Below are 15,746 nucleotides of genomic sequence, written 5' to 3'. Positions count from 1 at the left end.
AGGTCCTGATGGAGAGAACATTTGTGCTCCGGAGGCATGAGGTGGTAGAAGATTTGCCGTTCATCGTTGAGTTTAGGAACAGATGGCCAGCACTCTTTACTGAGAGAGAGGTACGTCTTTGATGTAATGCCAGTTATGATTAAATACTTGGATGGTTTTTATAATTCTAAAATATGAAAATGTTCATTTGTTATTTTGTATGTCATCTGTAAGTGCTGGAAAAAAAATGTTCAATGTTTTTAAAACATGTTTATCAGCAGCCAACATGATTTGTCCTTTCAAAATTGTATTAGGTATCTGCAGAATTCAGTAGGATTACAACTATCCCTTTGGTGTCCAAATTTATGGGTCAGCTGGATAATTTCTCAACCCAGCTCCTCAGAATCTTCAGAAAGAAAGGAGGAAGAGCAACACAGAAGATGACAAACATCCTGTCAGTTATGGATCGGGTATGTTCTCTAAATTCATAATTTTAAATCTGACAATAATTAATATTATATTTTAAGAATATTTAACCCAAAGATGGAAATTCAGTCATTATGTATAGCCTCATGTTATCGAGGTGGTTAATTTTTGGGTTAAGTATCCCTTTAAAGTCTGGTATATACAGTACTCTGCAAAAGTCTTAGGCATGTTAATATTTTCACCCCAAAAAGAAATGGTTTTAAGCCAGTTATTTAAATCTTTTACTGCAGTGTGTCAGTACAAAATATCGTTTTACATTTCCAAACATTCCTTTTGCCATTAATTGTAATAATCCAGTGACATTTTTATATACACAAGGAGTCTGACAATAGCCAGTATGATCCACACAGAGATTCGATCTCATCATCATCAAGTCTGTCTGTGATTACATGAAGAAACAGAAAAACTGAGAAAGATTAAATCCAGAAGAACTGCGTCAACATCTCCAAGACACCTGAAGAAGCCTTCCTGCGAAGCTACAGTACTTTTTGTACTGCTTTAAAACAATGCCATAAATAGATTTTATTTACTTAACTTCTATTAACTACATAAAATCAATACTCGGTGTGACCAGCCTTTGCGTTTAAAAAAGCTTTTGTCCAGGTACACTTGCTCATAGTTTTTCAGGTAGCTTTGCAGGAAGGTTTATTCAGGTGTCTTGGAGATGTTGACGCAGTTCTTCTGGATTTAATCTTTTTCAGTTTTTCTGTTTCTTCATGTAATCACAAGAATGACAAACTTGACTTGAATGAAAACAACACAGTGGGATAATCTGTATAATGCTACTTATAATGGTACAATAACAAGTCTAAAAAGCAAAGTGCTAACTAATGCTCATTTCAATTTTTTTCAGAATGACACCATCGAAAAAAAACGTGAATGCATCTTGAAAGCCCTTACTGTTTAGATGAACGAAGACCCCTCAAACCTTGTGAAGGAGTACTTGGTAAGTTATTTACTTTTTTTAAAACCTATTGTATGTTTCTTTAAAACCAACTCCCACTTTCAGCCCTGATCTGTTATTAATTGTTTATATTTGTATTTTACTTTTTTAGGACGTTGAACATGATGAAGCCCAAACTTCAATGTGCAACACCACCCTCGACATGTCATCGTACATGAAGGGGCAGATGCTACAGACCCTTATGAAGATGTTGGCATTATCATTAAAGGCGTCCAAATACTTGAAGACCTGAACAATGTGGCAAATGCTTGTTCTGTGATGCTTGGTCTAAGTTACGCTTTAAACTTGGCTTACCCACAAGACCTGCGGTACACTTTTGAAGTATTTCAAAAGATTTTTATGGAGCTAGATGCAAACAAGCTGTCAAACAAGGTCCAGGTCCTGAAAAATAAACTCCTTTCGTAAACGCTGTAACTTGAGGTCAGGACCAAGACCCAGGACTTATGTTTTCTCCATAATGTTGCACTGTTGGTTTGGCTGTTGCAGTACATATATTTACGTACATAATACTGTTTTTTTAGTTTTGTTCTTGTGCAATTAAAAGGAAGCAAAAGAAGACTGCTATTATTTTTCAAGTATAATACTTGTATGTGCATATTTTATTAATCCTTTAATTTAAAGACAGTATGCTTTTATTTATTTTAATTTTCTTGTAATAAGCAGATTCTTTTCATTTTTTAAAGTAAAGTTAGTCTTTTGAGATTACAGATTTTGTACCAGTTATTCTTTTTGGAAAAATGTGTAAAGTAGATCCCTTTGATTTTGAAAAGTAAAGTTAGTTTTTTTTAGATTACAGATTTTGTGCAAGTTATTCTTATTCATATTCTTAGTTTTTTCGGTAAAGTCACGATGAAGAGAAACAACAAAATAACAAAATATATATAAAACAATAAAAAATTCTCACGACGATTCGACCATAACTCAAACGGTCATCATCAGGTGTGTCGGTTTGCATAAATTTATTTTGAAAACGGCATATTTATTTATTTATATATATATAAAAATAACGTTTGCGTCACGCGCAACGATTAGCAGTTTGCCCAGGACTAGTCCATCTATTTTTTGAAAAGAGGAGGGGGGAGACGAAATTTGTTTTTATGTATGCTGTCTGAAAGCCACTGTAAGCGTGAACAATCAATCAAGAACTGAAATGATTTATCAAATCTTTCCAATGATTGCTAAGATAGAATCCATCTTCTCGGTTGAAATTGTCTCTGTGTTTGTATATGTGGATAGCCTCATGAACGAATCTATCATGGAAGCCAGATGGCTTACAAAGAACCTCCGTCTTGGAAAAGTCAATGGCATGTGAGCCTACTGAACTAGAACAATGATCTGCTACGGCCGAGGTGTTGGTCCTACCGTGTTTAAGGTCTGCTTTATGTTCACGAATGCGGTCCGAGATATGGCGTTTGGTTTCTCCAATGTAACTACTACCACAGAGGCAACTTAGTTTGTAAACACCAGGGTATTGTATGTCCGGAATCACATCTTTTACAGACGGAACCAGATCACGGATTTTATGTAATGTGTTGAAACGGACCTGGATCTTGTGTTTATTCAAGATTTTGGAGATCTTTTTTGTGATCCCAGCAATGTAGGGTAAAGTGATGGTTTTGAAAGGCTCCTCAAGAGGGTTCTTCTTCATGGTTTGAGTGATAGCTTTGCGGATTGTATAGTCGGAGTAACCATTAGCCCTAATTTTTTTGTGAAAGTTTTCAGAATTGTTATTGAATGGATTCAATAAAAAAACTGGAACAGAATGAAAATGGATTATTTATTTTGGATGAATTTAAAAGTATTAATTTTAGGATCATTGTAGTTAATTAACTTTATTGTTTAAAACAAAACCAAGACTGTTAAGTTGATTCAACTAAACAACATTGCATTTACCTTAAGTAATTCACTTACGTTTACCGAAATAAATAATGTTACTTAAATGCAACATAACCCGGTTGTGTGCATCCTGTTGACATAAAAAAGTTAAGTTAGTCCAACATATCATTTTTTTTAGTGTATGCACACGATCTTGAAAATGGCATTTGATTAGGATTGTCACCTGCAACCCATTCTGAAATCGTCCAACTACCAAAACCCTTGTCTGCATTATACCTAAGACTTTTGACTTGTACATCTCGTAATTTTCAGACGACGGGTTGACCAACGTGGCAATGTTATATTCTCATTTTATTGACAGTAAACAAAAAACATGGCATAGTTTTTAATTTCCCTGTTAACTTGTACATACGAGTGGAACGGTGTCACAATGGTTTGTGCATTGCACTATGAATCAGGCCACTTGAGTTTGATTCTCGGTTATAGTTAACATCAAACAAACTGGCCATGAGCCTTTTCGTTATCAACCCACGTTGAGAAGCATGATAGCGTATGGTGAAACAATCTCCATGACTGATCCAGTATGGGAAGACTTCACCCATGACAATGGTTATACATTTATTATTGTTTTTGTTGTATATTACCACCAAAGGAGTAACTTCATACCTGTTAGCCAGCCTATATATACTCATAGATAAACTTTCGCCTAAACACCACCATTGGAATGAAGCTGACTTGGTATCTTCCATACTCTTTGGTTCTTTCGGTAAAGTCACGTAGGTATAAAATAAAATAAATCACGACGTTTCGGGTGCAACACAAGCGTCCGTCATGAGATGGCAAAGCATGATCTGCTGTTGAGGCAGAATGTTTAAAAGAGTTTGAAATGGGTGTAGCCCAAGGGCCATAAATAAGTGGGCGGGGCCAGTGATGTTAATGTGAGAAATTAGCATGTAAATGTAAGAACGGAGAGCGGCCTCCTCGTAGAGGGCATCAAAGTGGCCATGTTAATGTGAGAGATTAGCATGTTAAAGTAATATCGAAGAGTGGTGGAATCCAAAGGCATGAGAGTGCAATCCAAAGGACATGTAAGCATGAGAGATCTAAGAGAGAGGCATAGAGAGAGACACAAAGAGTCGGAAATAACAGCTGACATAGGCAGGTAGGATGTAAATATCAGAATCATAAAGAAGGTACACCACTCTGTGCTATCGTCTCCACCAAAGAGTATGAATCCCTGCATTCATGAAAGCTTTAATTTAAGATTATTCCAGCAAACTTTACCGTCTTCTACCTCGAACCTTCCCTCGTACGGTACCATGCACCTGTTTCCACCCATCTCCACTGACACCACTATAACTTTTGCCATGTACAGTACCCTACATCACCCTCTTCTGCCCATAAAAATATCTGTCCCGGCTAAAACTCTAATTTAACAGGTCCCTGCAGGGTGGGCTGGTAGGAACATTGGAATTTTGCGCAATTTTATTTTTACACCCCAATAGCACGAGATTTCACTTCGTTAAAGTATTGAAAGGGGACGGACGGACGCATTAATCTATTGCAAGCTGGTACACTCATCTATTGCAGGCTGGTACACTCAGTTTACAACTTCGTTCCTACCAGTAATAGGGAACTCTATGTGGGAATCAATGGGATCGCACACGGGATTCAGTGATGTGGGCATGGAGTACAAAACATTTAACCTCTGGGTTAATGCTTAACATAGGCGCTTGAATCAAGGGGGGAAAGGCATTACAACCCAACTTGACCATTCAGTATCATCACCAAACTCTTACGTGGGCTGCCCTATTGAAGGTGTACATTCTTAGGCAAACAATACGCAACATCATTAGCCCTACATTTACAACAAGCCATCAATATGTACTGTAGGTGTGGTCGAGCAGCACATTCGACCCGGTGACACTCCTTCTCGGCACCTCTCTAAATTAGTCCGTCGGCCTCCCTCATCGTGGCCATCTTCATTCCGGTCGATCCTGAGAGGAGAGTGTGGGGGCAGTATTTCTGTGAGGAGGATGCTCCCCTCCCTGGCATTCATCACGACGCCCCTGGACACGGCTTTGTGAGCCTGAACGATCCCTTGTGACGTCAGTTCTCTATATGGTTTAGGGCGACTCGGATTAACCACCCATCTCTGGCGTCCCATTTGGATGCGAACACTTTGCGGGCAGAGGATTTTAACAATTCCACTGGGCTTTGCCAAGGATGGTGTAGTTTGGCGGATTTTCTAACCCGGACCTCAGGACAGTGTAACCAGGCCCGATCACCCTGTTCAAAGGGTACAGGCGTCTCCGTTCTTTTCGGCAACCGTTTGTTTGCTATTTGCGATCTGCCTGACTCTGCTATCGCGGCTTCACGAGCTTCACAGAGCTTTTTTAGTGGCAGTCTGAGGGAGGCTGGTGACGACACAACTTTAGCAGGGAAAGCCACCAGTCGGTCCTCAATAGGTGGCTCAGGGTCTCTCCCATACATCAAAAAGAAGGGGAAGAGCCTGGCCGATGCATGTGGCACTCTACAATATGCCCCTAGGACCCCTGGGATGTGCAAGTCCCAGTCCATCTGATCACCATTTACAACATGGCACAACATTGCGGACAGCGTGCGGTTAAGCCTATCTACTTGTCCATCACACTGCAGGTGGTATGGTGGCGTTCGAATTTTTCTTAGTGCCCACGATATTACAAACCTCTCGCAACAGGTTAGTAGAAAAATTCTGACCCTGGCCTGCTAGACGTTTCTCAGTGGGGCCCTTGTCCAATACATAGCCATGGAGAAAGGCTTCTGCTATTATTGCAGCCGTTTGGTCATGTATCGGCCATGCAACGAGCCAGTGTGTGCAATACTCCATCCCCTCGAGCAAATATTTATTTTATCCTTGCTGTTTTAGGAAATGCACCCAGGATATCCAACGCTACTAGTTCGTTTACCCTCACCACTGCGATCGACTGCAGTGGAGGCTGTATAGGATGGGGAGCAGGTTTCCTTTTTGCACACTCCTGACAATGATTACCCGCTCGCGTACATCTTTTCACATCACTGGCCAAAAATATCGAGCCTGCAGTGTGAGCAATGTGTTTCGGTGGCCCAAGTGGATTTGTTGTTTGGCGTGCACTTCTAGTAGCAACTGTTTTTGCAAGGGTTTTTGCACCACTAGGCAACAACGCTGCATCTTCATGTCCCACCTCATCAGGAGTCCTCGCCATGGGATGAATGGCTCCCCATTTTGACCAGTTTGAGCACATTCAGCTGCCTGTGCAGCCAATGACTGTATAATTTCATCCTGTTTTTGCAATCGGATTCATTCGGTCCTTATCAGCCCAAGATCATGATCTGTGGGTGGTACATCATTTTCTATCGTTGCTGTGTTTATTGACATCACCTGTCTCGGCGAGTCAGGGAGGGTCGGTTTACACCATGCTGCTCCTGTCGCTGCTGCTACGACCGATCTCACTAACTTTTTCCACTTAGCCCGAGATGTTGGCCGAATTTTCCCTGTTGTTTCACTCCAGGTCGATGTGATCGAGTGGTGTGCTAGTGATGTTGGTGATGAGGGTTTTGGAAATGAGGTGCACGTGTGATCTGGCTGGGTGTACAGGCGACACGCCTGGGTGTTTCTTGGTTGTCTCGGGATGACTTCCCCTCGGCAACCTCTCGCGATGTGGCCCGACCTCCCGCAGTGGTAGCAGTACATCACCGCATGGTCCTGAATTCCTCCGTGGTTGTGCCATGGTCGCTGATGCTGTAGTTGACACCTTGAATCGTTGAACCCCTGGATGGCCACAGCCATCTCTTCCAAGGTCGCCTGCAGATCACCCTCCATGCTGGGCATTGCGGCGGTCCCTGTTGTTGCTGTCCCTGTTGGCTCCATTGGTCCTCCTGCTCCTCCATTCTCCATCACCCTTGTCACATGGGCTGCTACTTCACATGGTGCCCTGGGATCTGTGTGTGCCCAGAGGCATTTAGCAAACTACATTGAAGTTTGCTCACTCTCTGGCAAAATCGGCAATGTAATGCCACTTTGATAGAGGAGAGTTTGTAGCCGCTCCGCCACTAGCACGTCTCAGGTTGTCATGTCCATCCTTGGAAATGCCACATCTGCAACCGCATGCAAGGTACTTCTATAAGCCATCAGTGGCTCGCTATCTCCTCTTCTCCAGGATGAAAATTGCTGCCTTGCGCTGGACGCAGGACAGAAAACATCGGCCATCCCTTGACAACCTTGTTGGGTTGTGGCAGGTTGATTTTCCGGGATCATAAAGAAGGCCAATAGTGCTCTGTCATCCAACACCGTAGGCAGCAGTCGTAGCACTTCATCGTCAATCAATCGGCTTACTCTAACAGCTGCTTCAAATCTTTTGATGAATGCAATACAATCGCCTCCCGTATTTTTATGCATGGTGGTCAAGGTCTGTTGAACAGCTTCTAGTTGTGGTTGAGTCATTTGATTGGTTCCCGCCTGCTGCTCGACGGGGGGAAGCGATGGCTGCCGCCCTATGGCACTTTCTCCTCGCCATTGCGGTCCATGGTGGAGATGGATCTGGCTTAAGCCGCGCACTACCTGTTCCTTCCTCTTCTCCTTTCTTCATCATCGAAATTATCAGTCGATCCACCACTGAGGTAAGGTGGTCCAACCTGTCCAACAGCTGCCGCTAATTTTATTTGTTCGGCGATGCTGGTTCTTGGGTCTTTGGCGGAGCATCCACTTCCATCGGGAACTTGGCTGCCAACGGGGTCCGGCTCTCACTCCCGCCATTTGCCGAGTCTGAAAAACCTGGAGCGCTTAGGGTTGATAACTCGTTCTCTGCAGGAGCTCTTCGGCGGGTCTTCCTTCTTGAACTTGTAGACTGTATCCCACCACTGCCACCAGAAGCTTCTTTGCAGGTTCCATTTTTGAGAAGAGAGTGCAACTCACATGCTTCACAAGGGTATGACTATCTGCAGCCCCAGTGTTTTCCACTACATTCATCTCGAACAATCTTTCTTAATGGTTTCCACCATGTACAACAGTCGGCCCCGATGTCATCCACCTGCAGTCGTCCTTCAGTCTCCGAGCTAGCGCCCCAATTGCGGGCCTCGCTCTCCCTTTTCTACCCACTCAGCCTCGCCCTGGCAGCTTCCAGCAGTTTCCCTGGTACATTCTTCCAGCAGACTCAACCGTCTTCTACGTCCTTTCTCTTAGATGGCAAAGGATATAGTGGTGTCAGTGTTGATGGGTGGAACAGATGCAGGGTACTGTACGAAGGAAGGTTCATGTGAGTCGTACTTTTGCGTTGTAAATACGTTATCGTGAAATAAATCATCTAGACAATCTAACCTGCGAAGGAGCTTCTTTAAACACGTGAGTGTTAGACTGCGTATTTCCATTTTACCAGTGGGTCAATGAGGGAAGCGGATGGTGAGTAAGGTAGTGAGTGATGGGATGAGTAGGTCATTGGTGAGATTGTGAAATAGTGCGTGAGTGATGTTGGCACAGTGAATGATCAGGTGGTTGCCTGGGTTATCAGGTCAATATATGACTCATGAGGAAGGAGAGGACGTATTTATGTGAGTCATAAAGTAAAGGAAGTGGGTGAGTTCATAATGGAGTAAGTAGTAATTTATTTAGTTAAAACAGGCGAGAACTAAAGAGACTAGGATGATTCTCATTTGCAAGAGAGACCTGGATCACCAAAATAACAAAAGCTAAATAAAAACACAGAGTTACAGTAATGAAAAGCATATATAAACAATAGAAAAACAACTGCTGTGTCTCATGGGAAATCGATATAATGGAGTTAAGGGATGATAGAATATGTGAGTAATGTGCGACATGGATGTCCTCTGGCCCCTACACGACTTAACATTTTCTTTGACTACTTAGTAATGAGACGATTTCCATGGATGTACCAGTAGAATTTATATCTGGTATAGATATAATGGGAGGCTGATCGATGCACGAGTCAGATCATGGTATGGCTCTCTATAGTTAAACCATATTATGAATGCGGATGATCTGGTGATTACTGCCCACTCTAAGGAGTTGGAGACACTCCATCTAAACACGGAACATGCTACTAAAATATGGGCCGTTACCATCAGCCCCACAAAATCAAATCACCTCCCTGGGTATTTTACATCATCAAAATGCTCCCCTCCCTCAATTCCCCATGTATTTTGAGGCAGTTGTGGAGAGAGTGGAGATATTTCCGTACTTGGGCAGTGTGCTCATGACCAACTCTGTTTTGGGAGCCGAGGTCTCACTTCGATTCATTCGAGCGGCATTATATTTTCATCAGCTGCGTAACATTGTATGGAAGCTACCTGATCTGTTACTCCATACAAACCTTCATGTCTTCTGGACCACAGTTATGCCTTCCCTTATTTCTCTCTATAGGATTATCTGCAATGGTTTGAAACAGTTGGACTAGCCTGCCTACGATCTATCCAGGGTTTAACCAGACTGGACTTTGTGAGGAGGCCAAAATTTCCTGAAATATCTGGACAAAGGCTCATCAGTGGGCTCTTCCGGCAAGTCAGGCTCCATTGGCTGGGTCATGAAGTCTATATGCACTGTCACCGCATCCCCAAGCAGCTTCAATTTGGGGGGATAGATCATGCTAAACAGGCGCGGCATGGGCTACAGAAGAGATGGACTGATGTGGTACAGAAGGATGTGGAGCTGATTGAACTTGCTGATGACTGGTAGCAGCAGTGTCGCGATAGGCCTATGTGGAGGAGGTTGATGAAAGACTGTACTGGGGAGGTGGAGGCAGTTGCCCTCCAGCAATAGCGTAGGGCAGCGGAGCGACACTCATAACAATGAGCAGAGCGCTATACGACTGAAACACTGAAATTTGGCACAGTGGGGAGCACGGCTTTTGCATCTGCCCGTCATCACCTTAAGTCAACCCATGGTACCTGTGTCTATTCATGACTTCCTCCCAGCCATCCTTCGACACTTAAAGTGACCTCAAAATGCACCAAGCACCGCACAAAAGCGCTGTGGTGATGTCACTGCCACTTAGGGGCAAACGGCGAATATTGTCTTCTTGTTGTGCGTGTGTGCACGGACGCATATACCCCTGTGAGTGTGTGTGTGGGGAGAGATAGTGCAATGGTGAACACTGTCTACCATCCCACCGATCCCAGTTCGATTCCCACTCACGACCAACACCTTTAACGATTATATTAATGGTTGCTGGGCTTTCCGTCGATTGACTCAGCCTCAAATAAGTTCCTGGTGTGGTGTGTAAATATCACCACTGGCGAGACAAAGGCAGCCGGGCGTGGTGCTGTCCACGCACCCCCTCGTGCGACATTCCAGCCTTCATAGGCGCTGCTGGCTAACAGCACTTGCCCCAACATTCTGGTTAGGCTATTCGGGGGATGACTGTCGCTGTTGTGTGTGTGTGCTTGCGGGCGTTCACCCCCAACCCTCCCGTGTGCAGTTATGGGGACTCATTATGCCCCCTCCCGACAAACGGTCCCACATCCAGACTCAAGGTAAGTGACATTAAAAACATATTTTTTGTCCTATTTACGTAACTTTATTTTTTGTTTACCATACAGTATTTATTACAGTATTATTTGCAAATGTATAATATTCCGTGTTATGACTTTAACAATGCTTCAAAATTTTTGTTAAACCGTAATACATTTTACAACACTTCCAGTATGTGAATTTAAATACAGTACACTATTTTATTCAGACTTATGAACTGTTCGACTCACTAACGATTCTCTGTAATGGAATCCAAAAGTTGTACTATTCATTAACAACATCTCCCATTGGTATGGTTGACTACATGTGATGCAAAATAAGTTAAACATAGATAAATATATATTGTACAACACTTTCCCCAACAGTGTTGAGGCTACATGGGGGACCTTTGTGTTTGTGCTTGTGATTGTATTGTGGAGGCCTTCTTAGGTGCTGCTCCTTGCTAATAGCACTTGCCCCAATAGTCTCTTGAATCTATACGGGGAACGTTTGTCTTTGTGAATGTTTTAATTGGGGCGGTGTCATTTTCTAAATTGCCCCAATGTTTTTAAATGGTCGACTTGCGTTTCAGCCATTTTCGGACCCAATTAATACATCTCTTCATTTATTGAGCTTGGTGGCGGTGGTGGCAGCTGTGGCAGCGGCGGTGGCAGTGGCGTTGGTGGTGGTGGCATCTTTGTAAATTTGAGAAATGGCGCATTTCAGCTCTTTCAGCTGTCTATTGAGATGCCGGCACTCTTTGCGCATCTGCACTTCGCCGTGCCACTTTTCCTCGTGACGCGCCAGCTTCCCGCGCAGCCTAAACTGCTCCTGCCCTCTCTGTGGATTCAGGAAGTTCAACTCCCTCAGGTGGATGCGCAGCGACCTACGGAGACCTTCCTTTTTACAGCGCAGCGACATTTGCCGCTGTGCTGCATTGCAGTCTCGGAGAAAATCCGCACGGAGAGACGCACGCTCGCAGTAAGGCACTCTCGTGGACTCCAGCTCCAACTGGCGCTCTTTAAGCTGTTGAACCAGGCCCCTGTTTTCTCTCTGGAGAGCCTCTCGGTTCTCCATCAACTCCTCCTGCTGCTGTAGCTTCAGATGGGGCGTCTTGTTCCCCTGACAGAGCTCCACATTCTGCTGGCCCATCCTCTCCGTTTGCAGCGTCGTGGTCTCGCGGTGAAAGTCTGAGATGGAAAGCGTAAAACGAAGATAAATGAAGATCTCCATCCCAAGCATGGCCAAGACCAGAACGCCAACGATCAGCAGCGCCATGCTCAGCTCGTTGATGGCACGCGGGACAGAAGCAAGTGTGAGGCACGTCACGAAGGGGCGTTATTTATATAACTTCTTTACCGGATGTGACGTACGCGTTGACGTACAGCCATCCCTGCCCACTTATTGTCAATCATTGCCAACCACGTGACTCCACGGCCCCGCCCCTAACTGCGCAGCTCCTCCCCCATACTCCTCTTCCGCCTTCCCCACGTGACGCGAAGCGAGCCAATCACGCGAGAGGCGACGCGCGGTCGGCCCAGCGCCCGCTTCCCGCCATTCTTGCAATGGGCGGCGGGGGGGCGAGATCACTCCACGTCGCGAGCGGGAGGAGGGACTAGGGGGAGGGGCCAGGAGGAACGAGGGGGAGGGGCCAGGAGGAACGAGGGGGAGGGGCCAGGAGGGACGAGGGGGAGGGGCCAGGAGGGACGAGGGGGAGGGGCCAGGAGAGACGAGGGGGAGGGGCCAGGAGGGACGAGGGGGAGGGGCCAGGAGCGGGAGGGGGGAGCCGTGGCGCCGCTCTTGGGCCGCGAGGCCTCCCCCTGGGCCCGCGGCGCCACGCGGAGACCGCGACAGCAGCAGCAGCAGGAGGTGGTGGTGGTGTTTGTGGTTGTAGGCACGGGAGAGGTGGTGGTGGTGTTTGTGGTTGTAGGCACGGGAGAGGTGGTGGTGGTGTTTGTGGTTGTAGGCACGGGAGAGGTGGTGGTGGTGTTTGTGGTTGTAGGCACGGGAGAGGTGGTGGTGGTGTTTGTGGTTGTAGGCACGGGAGAGGTGGTGGTGGTGTTTGTGGTTGTAGGCACGGGAGAGGTGGTGGTGGTGTTTGTGGTTGTAGGCACGGGAGAGGTGGTGGTGGTGTTTGTGGTTGTAGGCACGGGAGAGGTGGTGGTGGTGTTTGTGGTTGTAGGCACGGGAGAGGTGGTGGTGGTGTTTGTGGTTGTAGGCACGGGAGAGGTGGTGGTGGTGTTTGTGGTTGTAGGCACGGGAGAGGTGGTGGTGGTGTTTGTGGTTGTAGGCACGGGAGAGGTGGTGGTGGTGTTTGTGGTTGTAGGCACGGGAGAGGTGGTCACGGACAGGCGGTGAGTGCCGGGTGATGGAGGGGGGGGTGAGGGAGTGGATTGCAGGGTGAGTGAGTTAATGAGGAGAATTAATAGGTGAGGAGGGTGAGTGAGTTGAAGGGTGAGGTGAGTGAGTGTTGAGTTCACGACAGGGAGATTGGGGCTGAGTGAGTGAACGCAGCGCACGGTAAAGATCCCCTGAGAGCATTCGCAAGAGTTGGACATTGAGTGCCGCTGTCAGGGTCCACACGTAAATTACTCACTTGGCATGATATACAAATTAACCATTGTAAACGATAACTTAAAAAAGTCCGCTATTTGTCAGAGCTAATGCGATGTGCCTTCAGCATATTTGTAGCACGTTATAACCAACGTCAACATCGTCATTTAGAGTAACCATTAGTCCATACGTGTCACTTGCTAATAGTCCCCGGGTCAATCACAACTTTGCCGTGCGTGCAGGCTTTGTCTCTGGCTGCTCGCTAGGGCTGCGATGCCTTTCCATGCCACAAGATGACGTTCATTGCTCCTTCCACACCGCGACAATATTTACTGCAGTGTTCTATAACGCGGTAGTTGCGTTGTGTAAACTCCCTCGTTACAATGACTAATACAGGGTAAAGCACAGTCCGTGATAACAGCGTGAGATGCGTGTGTCGGCTGAACAAAGACTGAGGCGCGTGGGGAGCATCAGGAAGCATCCAGCAGCATCCCAATGCCTCGTGTGACGCTGTGCCCAGGCAGCCGTACAACCGCACATTCCTACTCGCGCGACGTGGTTCTGTTGACTCAATCGCGTTATATCCACTTAGCATCCGCGTTATAAAACGTGTTCCCTAATACATCCATCGTGCCATATCCAAATGGCGTTATGAAAACACGCGTTGAGGCAGAACGAACTCTATAAACTATTTTTATTTTACCAGGTGAGACCCACTGAGCTATGTGGCTGTTTTCCAGAAGCGACCTTTCCACAAATGATAGATCAGCTAAATGGCTAATCACATAGAAATGTGTAGCACCAGCCACAAATACTCTAGACATGGGATCCCCTTTGACAGGGTCAGTGTCTACTTAGATTCACTCACTCCGCCTATTGTCATGCGGCGTGTGCAGCTGCGTCGTGACACTTGGTAGAGTGCTGTCTTTGAGGCAGAGAGCTTTACAACCGTGTGCAGTGGTTAATTTGCTTAACAGCTTTACACCGAACTCCTTGCTTGTGGTAAAACATGTTTGCGACTTTGCTGATTGAGAACTATGCAGATTTAGATTTATAGTTACATGTACTTGGTGTGAGATGAACTTCCAAACAATTTCCTTTGCTCAACATCTTGGAATTAATGTCTTTTTAAATGGTCAGCTTAAGTGATTCCGTGATGTTTATGTAACTTGACCATTAAGATAATCTATGGAGCACAATTATTTCAATATTATTTGTCATAATTAAACTTTAAAATGAACCCATATGTGATATTATATTGCCTGATTATTTTATTTTTTTATGTAGTCTACATGCTCTTCTGGGGATATTACCCCACATTTACCATTCATTGATGTTCCCTTTGACATTGGTAATTGGCATTGTCACACCATAGTAATTCATGGGCAATTATGTAATTCTCTCTGTGTCTATCTCTCTCTGCATCTGTCTGTGTGGGTGTCTCTCTCTGCCGGTGTGTTTTTCTCTATATGTGTCTCTCGTGTGTCTCTTTGTGTGTGCCTCTCTCTGTGTGTGGATCTCTCGGTGTCTGTGTCTCTCTTTCCTTTTCCACGATGTGGCGTTGTATTTACATGCAAATTCTACCTCTAGCCCCGCCCACTTACCCTTGGGCTGAGCTTATCTCAAGCCAATATAACTTCGTGTTTCAGCAGCTTTCTCGCTATATTTTTTCACCTGATGATGGTTGCTTGTGTTGCGATCGAAACGTCGTGATCTATTATTTTTTCTACCTACGTGACTTTACCGAAATAACCAGAGTATTGTGATTGTAATTTTGATTGTGATCGTTGTGGTGGAGGTGGTGATATTGATGGTGGTGTTAACGATAGCGGTGATTTTGGTGGTTGTAATGGTGGTATTAATGGTGGTAATGGTGGTTGACTATTACCCCTCCCGTGTCCTTACTTCCACCACCAGGTTTAAGAATCTGCCGGTGTCTGTGCTGGAGGTGGACGTCGGATATCTGTGCGGTCTGGAGCGGTGGACAATAGACTTCTGCAGCTCAACCAGGTGGACGCACTGGGCAGGGAGCAAGATGGGGGTGGCCTTAGAGACCCACTTACTCCCACAGAGAGCCATATACTCACTCACAGAGCACACTCACACAGAGAGCCAAAGTCTCACTGACACAGAGCCATAGGCTCACTCACATGGAGACACATAGACTCACTCACACAGAGAACCATTGATTAACTCATTGTTTTTATCGGTAAAGTCACGTATGTAGAAATACCATAAAATTATATTAAAATAAATCAAGCACGACGTTTCGACCGCAACACAAGCGCTCTTCATCAGGTGTAAAAACAGATGGCACATAGGGTGACATCAGCGCAACACATAGAGAGCGTTAAACTGCACGGAGGTAAATACAACAAGAAGATGAGAGACGAGAATTCAAAAAACCTAAGAAAAATTTACGTGATGCAAAACCAGTCGGCCAACGAC

The 15,746-nt window shown here is 45.3% G+C and overlaps 1 protein-coding gene and 1 long non-coding RNA gene across 6 annotated transcripts in view; both read left to right on the top strand.

Moving 5' to 3' along the window:
- The first annotated feature begins 122 nt into the window (after positions 1-122).
- On the top strand, positions 123-3,374 carry LOC142907482 (uncharacterized). Its single transcript, XR_012931042.1, has 3 exons — positions 123-449; positions 1,319-1,411; positions 1,521-3,374. It is a non-coding gene; the product is annotated as an uncharacterized LOC142907482 (long non-coding RNA).
- Positions 3,375-15,155: 11,781 nt separating this feature from the next.
- Positions 15,156-15,746, top strand: part of LOC116937957 (NACHT, LRR and PYD domains-containing protein 3-like) — a 98,767-nt gene continuing 98,176 nt past the window's right edge. For 3 of the 5 annotated variants that reach the window (XR_012931035.1, XM_076057055.1, XM_076057054.1), the window contains exon 1: positions 15,156-15,308. The gene's annotated coding sequence lies outside the window, so the exon portion shown is untranslated. The remainder of the gene's footprint in view (positions 15,309-15,746) is intronic. The other 2 variants (XR_012931041.1, XR_012931037.1) reach the window with 2 other exon arrangements.

The sequence above is a fragment of the Petromyzon marinus genome, chromosome 79 (assembly GCF_048934315.1).
Source record: "Petromyzon marinus isolate PM22_M1 ecotype Great Lakes invasive population chromosome 79, UKy_Petmar_22M1.pri1.0, whole genome shotgun sequence".
Classification (NCBI taxonomy): Eukaryota; Metazoa; Chordata; class Hyperoartia; order Petromyzontiformes; family Petromyzontidae; genus Petromyzon; species Petromyzon marinus.
The sequence above is the reverse complement of the archived record's forward strand: the minus strand, read 5'-3'. Positions and strand labels throughout refer to the sequence as shown.